The sequence below is a fragment of the Gracilinanus agilis genome, chromosome X, assembly GCF_016433145.1.
Source record: "Gracilinanus agilis isolate LMUSP501 chromosome X, AgileGrace, whole genome shotgun sequence".
In the NCBI taxonomy this organism is placed as follows: Eukaryota; Metazoa; Chordata; class Mammalia; order Didelphimorphia; family Didelphidae; genus Gracilinanus; species Gracilinanus agilis.
Window position 1 is genome coordinate 80,220,369 of NC_058136.1, and position 8,192 is coordinate 80,228,560.

Consider the following 8,192-nt stretch of genomic DNA (forward strand, 5'->3'; position numbering starts at 1 on the left):
AAGAACGCTACCCACATTCAGAGGAAGAACTGCCGGAGAGGAAACATATAAGAAAAACAGCTGCTTGAACGCAAGGGTTGGGGTGGACATGATTGAGGATGTGGACTCGAAACTATCACACCAATGCAACCACCAACAATTTGGAAATAGGTCTTGATCAATGACACATGTTAAAACCAGTGGAAATGTGCATCAGCCATGGGTGGGGGGAGTGTGGTGGGTGAAGGGGAAAGTAGGAGCATCAATCTTTTAACTATGTTAAAAATGAATATTAATAAATGGTTAAAATAAGTATAAAAAAAAAGAATCCCCTGCTCTACTTGGTGTGGCCTCAAGAGAGAAAGTTTGCTTGGGTCATGATGACTTCAGATCAAGAATTTGGCTTTCTTATTTCCTGAGTCCTTCTTATTTTTTCCAGTTACCATAATCCACAGCCAATTGTGGTCCCTATTGCTCTTTTTTTAAAGCACTTTTTCATAACTTTAAAAATAACAAAATAATTAAGGTCATCATTTATATAAATAGAAAAAAAGTTGCTCTCTTTAAAGGGTATATGGGATCAAAGTTAATTTTATTGAGCTGAATTAGGATCCTAAAAGTGGCTCATTTAAAACAGTATGTTTTTAGGTAATAAAGTCACAGAAGTAAAATCTTATAAGAATGAAAAATATTGCTAGTAAAAATATTTTATGACACTAATAGGTTAACTTTTAGTGTGCAATACTGAGAATTACAGTAACAAGTGCAATAAAATATTAAACACTTAGGTTGTTCTACATTAACCAGGAAATAACCCTTGGAAAGCTATCATACTGAAAATTTCCCTCTAAAACTTTTGGAAGTTTGGCATATGTGTGCATATGTCTAGAAGACACCTGTTGCTCATAACAGTATTAAGTAATTTTCTCTTGCCTTTTAAGAATCTCTCTTCAGAATCATAATGTTCTTGCATCACCTGAGTAGATGTGGAATTGGAATTTTGCAGCAAGTCCATTAATAGAACAACTTTATTATCTTTGTGCTATCGTAATTTGCACATACGCTGGTCAATGAAGTCCATAAGTTTCTCCTCCATCAGTTGCACGTTTTTAGAAATTATCTTTTCTAAGTAGGAACAAACAGGCTGCTGTTCCACTCCAATCCTTACAATGCTTTCATTTGGCTTGTATTGTTTCCCTGAGGCTTATTCTTGTCTCCTATTTGGAGATGGTTTATTTGACTACACAGGTTTTGAAGAAAAGGAAGCAGCTCAGAACTAGATGTATTTGAATTATCATTTTCTTTGTTTAGCAACCAAGAGGATATTAAAAATTTCAGATCATTTTCAGGAAGAATCTTGTTCTGTTGTATAGTTTTATTCTCTCCAGGATATTGGATATTTTCTATATTTCCTCTAGCAGAAAGTTCTGTGTTTTTGTGTATATAAGTTTTTATATCTTCTGTGACCAATCTAGAAGTCAATCCAAACATACAAGAAAAAGATAGAGTGGATGACTTATCTAATACTCCTGAAGTTTTTGACTTGTGCAATTCATCAAGCATATGTTCATCTCCAAAAACAGCTGGGTCTTTCTTTCCCAAGATACAGTGAAGTTGTTCTCCAAAAGGAATACAATTTCGTTGTTGAAATCGAAACTTGTTCATGAATTGTTGAGCACCTGGTGATAATTTTGATCCCATGTGTTCCCTCATGGTTTGCCCAATTTATTAATCTCTGCCCTCCCTAATTTGTTAATATATCCACTCAGTGATATAAATTTTCACAACTAGTAGTAAGAAGCTGAGAGAGACCATTATTAGTTGTGTCATCCAAAGAGAGTGCTTACTCTGGTTTGGCCGTTTCCAGGCTGAGCCAATGGAGGTGAAGAACAAGATCCCAGGATTACTGAACAGCCTACAGTCCTGAGTGATTAGTGTCATAGATTCAGTGACAGGGTCTTCTATTCTCAGTCCATTCCTGATCATTCCTTTCCTTTATTAACAACATAGATAAAATTTATTAAGTACCTTCCTGGAATAGTTATTCCATTACTATTCTGGGGAAGAGGAAATGCAGTCAGATTAACGTTATCCAAGCTTGATAGAGCCCAATAGTAATAATCAATCAACCCCAGGTGGGACCTGAAAGGGTTACCCATCTACTGACCTATAGGGATCCTGCCAGGGCACTGTTATAAAGAAGGGCAATTATTATAACTTCCAGCTGAGTGGCAGGACCCAGGTTTCCCTGCACTAGCAATCAAGGGAACCCAGACACAGCTCCCTCAGATAAATAACAACAATGAAATAACTAGCCTATTAGGAGTATAAAGATACCATCTACCTCTTATTTAATAACACTATACTAGTGGAGGAACTTCAACCTTCATCTTTAAGAACTAGATAAATCAAACCAAAAAGTAAATGAGAAAGAGATATGAGTTGAATGGAATCCTAGAAAAATTAGTTAATAGATATATGGAGAAAAATAAATGAGGACAAAAAGAAATATACCTTCTTTTCAGCAGCACATGGACCCATTCCTATTGAAAACACCAGAAAGTATAGAAGGATCTTTCCTAAAAAGAATAAACAGTATATATCTAAAACCATCAACAAGCATCATATACAATGGGGATAAATTGGAAGCTTTTCCAACAAAATCAGGGAACAAGGATGTCCATTATCACCTCTATTATTTAACATTGTATTAGAAAAACTAGCAGTAGCAAGTAGAGAAGAAAAAGAAATTGAAGTTATTAAATTAGGCAATGAAGAGACTAAGCTATCACTCTTTGCAAATGATAGAATGGTCTACTTAAAAATTCCTAGAGAATCAATTAAAAAGCTAGTACAAGTAATCAACAACTTTACCAAAATTGCAGAATACAAAATAAATGCAAATAAATCATCAGCATTTCTATATATTTCCAACACATCCCAGAAGCAAGAGTTTAAAAGAGAAACAACATTTAAAATCACCCTAGGCAATATAAAATACTTAGGAATCTATCTACCAAAACAAACACAGCAATCATACGAAAACAACTTCAAAACACTTTACAAACAATTAAATTAATATGTAAACAGTTGGAAAAACATTGAGTGCTCATGGGTAGGATAAGCTAACATAATAAAAATGACCATTCTATCCTAATTAATTTACTTATTTAGTGCCGTACCTATCAAACTACTAAAAAACTTTTTTAATGAATTAGAAAACATTGTAACAAAGTTCATTTGGAAGAACTAAAGATCAAGAATATGAAGAGAAATAATGAAAAAATCCATGAAGGAAGGTGGTGTAGCAGTACCAGATATTAAACTATAATATAAAGCAGCGGTCATCAAAACAATATGATACTGGCTAAGAGGGAGAAGGGAGGATCAGTGGAATAGACATGGCGTAAGAGACCTAACAAGACAGTCTGATAAATCTAAAGATCCCAACTTTTGGGACAAAAATCCACTATTTGAGAAAAACTAATGGGAAAGTTGGAAAACAATATGTGACAGGTTCGGTTTAGATCAACATCTCACGCGCTACACAAACATAAATTCAGAGTGGGTGAATGACTTCAATATTAAGAAGGAAACTCTAAGAAAATTAGGCGAACACAGAATAGTATACTTGTCAGATCTTTGGGAAAGGAAGGATTTTAAAACCAATCAAGAGTTAGAAAAAATTACAAAATGTAAAATGAATAATTTTATTACATGAAATTAAAAAGTTTTTGTATCAACAAAAACAATGCAACCAAAATCAGAAGGGAAAAACAAACTGGGAAAACAATCTTTATAACAAAAAATTCTGACAAAGGTCTGATTACTCAAATATAAAAGGAGCTAAATCAATTGAATAAAAAATCAAGCCATTCATCAATCGATAAATGGGCAAAGGACCATTCACAGAATTTACTGTTATACATATATACATATATACATGTATATATACATACACACGTGATTCATACATACAATATATACCTAATATATATGTGTGATATACATGTGCACATATATGTACAGACAACATATACACATCAAATATACACATGTACACCATTTACATGTATACAATACCTACACTGTAATACAATTTACAATATACACATACTATTTTCACAACTATTTACATTAATTTGTAAAATGTGATCTGTAGTATGTTATATGTTCTTCATGTAATGCAATTTTGTCATGCTTGTTGTATTTGCACTTTAATGTACATTAGTACCTTATCATATCCTCTAATCTAATCTAATCTAATCTAATTTAATTATATCTATTTCACTAAACTCTTCTAAACTGTCCCTAAGATATTACTATATTAGTCTAGCTATATCTACCTAAATAACTAGCTAATCTTTGTTAGTAACTAACTATCCTTTGTTAGTACTTACTTATCCTATAGCTAAGTCTAATTTCGTTAGTATTTATACATTGTTTCATTCCATAAGGAACACAATGTATACTAACATGTTTGTGTCATATGTATCTGATTTGTTATGTTGTTTCTTTGCAATATTGTGTTGCAACATGTTACTGATGTATGCATGATACCTACCAAAACTCCAGATCTCCTACAGATGTCCTTTCTCCTTATGATGTTCCATTCCTCAAGGAAATCTTCTCTTTGCTCCTTTCCTCTTCTCCTGTTCTCCATCGAAGGTCTTGATAGTTTTATGTGCAATGATGGATGCATATGAGTACGTAGTGATACTATTTACATTAACCAAAATACTTCCAAACCATTTAATCCAAATTGTCCATGATTAATCCCCTTCTTTAAGAAAATCCTTGAAAATGAAAGTTTTTATCAGTTCAATTCATAAGTTCATCAGTCTTAATACAAAGTCCATAAATCCTGAATCCTCTTCATCCATGTCCTCTTACATCTGAACATCCTCTTCTGCTGGAATGGTCCTCTCCTTACTGAACTTTCTGACTGCAGACTCTATATAATTGACTGAAGATCTCAAATTACACAATCCCCTCCTCCTCCTCCTCCTCCTCCTCTTCCTCCTCCTCCTCCTCCTCCTCTTCTTCTATTATTAATAACCTCTACATTTTCAGTATCTACAATCTGTGCTAATTTATTATGAGAACAATGATACTAGGAATCTCTACCCACAACTTTTACAGAAGATGGCGCAACTAAGGACCTACCCAATTTTGTTCTGTGGCTGCTATTTTGACAAATTTTTTCACATAGACATATCATCTGGTTGAAAATTATGAAGAGAATAATCCAATGGACCAGATTGAATTAATACTCCCATATCGTGTAACTCTCTTAGCCTCTGCTGTAAAGCACTTAAATATGAAGCAATTGGCAATCACCTCCTATCAGTGATGCATAAATAGCCTTACAAGTTTTTGCTTGTAGTGGAGCATGTCCAAAGAGCATCTCATATGATGATATATGCAAATCTGCTCTTGGCCTCATATGTAGGTAAAACAAAGCAAAGGGAAGAATCTCTGGCCATTTGAGATGAGTTTCAGCACGGAGTTTCCCAACCTTAGTCTTGAGTTCCCTATTCACATGCCCCACCTGACATGAACTCAGTGATAATGAACATGATATTTAGTTGTTATTCCTAGATTCTCATAGACTCTTCTAAGGATATCCTGAGTGAAATGAGATCCCGTATCTGAATCTATAGTTAAAGGTACACCAAATATAGGCAAAATTTCCTTGAGTAACACTTTCACCACAAAACTAGCTGTGTTGGTTTTTGATAGAAAACCTTCAGGCCATTTAGTTAGTCTATCTACTATCACAAGACAACATGAATAGGCAATTTTCTGATAATGAAATCAAAAGTATCAATAAGCACATAAGAAAGTATTCTAAATCTCTAATAATTAGAGAAATGCAAAACAAAACAACTCTGAGGTATCACCTCACACCTAAAAGATTGGCTAAAATGACAGCAGGGAAGAGTAATGGATGTTGGAGGGGATGTGGCAAAATTGGGACATTAATGCACTGCTGGTAGAGTTGTGAATTGATCCAAGCATTCTGGATGGCAATTTGGAACTATGCCCAAAGAGAGCTAAAAGAATGCCTGCCCTTTGATCCAGCAATACCATTGCTGGGTTTGTACCCCCAAAGAGATCCTAAAGGAAAAGACATGTACAAAAATATTTATAGCCACGCTTTTTGTGGTGGCAAAAAACTGGAAAATGAGGGGATGCCCGTCAATTGGGGAATGGCTGAACAAATTGTGGTATATGCTGATGATGGAATTGTGATTATAGGAATAATAAATTTGAGGAATTCCATGTGATCTGAAATCACCTCCAGGAATTGATGCAATGTGAAAGGCGCAGAACCAGGAGAATATGTACACAGAGATGGATACACTGTGGTAAAATCAAATGTAATGGACTTCTGTACTAGCAGCAATGCAATTACCCAGGACAACTCTGAGGGACTTATGAGAAAGAACACTACCCACATTCAGAGGAAGAACTACAAGAGTGCAAACACAGAATAAAAACAATTGTTTTAAAACATGGGTTGATATGGACACAATTTGGATGTAGAATCTTAATGACCACCCTAGAACAATTACCTATAATATGGAAAGAGATCTTGATCATTGACACATGAAGAAACCAGTAGAAATGCATGTTGGTCTTCCGGGTTAAGATGGCGGCAGAGTAAGAAGCAGCTCTTAACCTCTCCTGACCGAAACATACAAAACTCCTCAAGGGGACATAAAAACAAGTCCAGACGAACGGAGGAACCCCACAACAGGGCACAGCGTGGAAGGTACGTGGAATCGAGACATTTCCAAGCTAAAAAGGGCTCTCACTCACTCAATCGCGAGCTGAGCAACCGCCCCACCCCCACCCCCTCCACACTCACCTATAGCTCCGAACCCAGCTAAAAAGAAATAGAGCAAGTTTGGGGCACCCATCGAGTCATCAGCAGCTCCGGGACCTGTTCCTGACAGCAGCAAGACTTAGGACCCCATTAAGTCAAAAAAAGCACGCGAAATCTGAGCGCGCGCGCCGGAGCAGGACGCTGGGCGTGTAGAGTGCCAGCTGAGTAGAGGCGTGGGTGGAGGCAGAACTAAGCCTAAGTGGGGAACCAGTGCAGACGGGTATACGACTGTAGAAGCAGCGCCCTGAGACTTGTAAAGAAACCTCCAGCAGAGGAACAAGCAAGAGGGCCCACCAGGGGGCTTGACCTTGGGAAAAACCAGAATTCAGACCTCAGGAGCCAATAGATTGGGAACAGACACTGAGCCCGAGGATAAAGCTGAGAAGCTGCTGGGCTAATGATGGCTACTCAGCATCAGCATCAGGAGGTTCAGAAGAGAAAGAATAATAACAAAAAGAAGAAGTCTTTAACACTCGACAGCTTTTACACAGAGAAAATCCAGACAACCGAGCAAACAGAGGAGGAGAACAAACAAGCATCCGGACCCTCCTCAAATAAGGAAAACTCCTCACAAGCTATGGAAGAGTTCAAAACTGAGATTCTGAGGAAAATGGAAGAGATCTGCCAAGAAAATAACAGTTTAAAAGGTAGAATCTTGCAATTGGAAAGTGAGGCTCAGATATCAAATGAACTGATAAGCAAATTGAACACCAGAAATGACAAGATTGAAAAGGAATACCAAAAGATTATAGCCGAAAACCAAAAAATTATAGCCGATAACCAGTCCCTAAAGGCTAGAGTCGAGCAATTAGAAACCAATGATCTCTCAAGACAACAAGAACAAATAAAACAAAGTCAAAAGACTGAAAAAATAGAAGGAAATATGAAATATCTCAATGAGAGAGTGACAGACCAAGAAAACCGGTCTAGAAGAGACAATTTGAGAATAATTGGTCTTCCAGAAAACCCAGAAATTAATAGAAACCTGGACTCCGTACTAAAAGAAATTATTCAGCAAAATTGTCCTGAAGTCCTACAACAAGAGGGCAATATAGACATCGAAAGGATCCATAGAACACCCACCATATTCGACCCAGAGAAGAAATCGGTTAGAAATATTATTGCCAAATTCAAAAGCTTTCAAGCAAAAGAAAAAATCTTACAAGAAGCCAGAAAGAGACAATTCAAATATCAAGGAGCACCAATCAGGATCACACAGGATCTGGCAGCCTCCACACTAAAAGACCGTAAGGCTTGGAATACAATATTCAGAAAGGCAAGAGAGCTGGGCCTGCAACCACGGATCAACTACCCATCAAAA

General features: G+C 36.4%; 1 pseudogene; it reads right to left on the minus strand.

Annotated features, from left to right (window-relative positions):
* Nucleotides 1–826: 826 nt before the first annotated feature.
* LOC123253813 overlaps nt 827–8,192 on the minus strand; it is a 171,373-nt pseudogene continuing 164,007 nt past the window's right edge.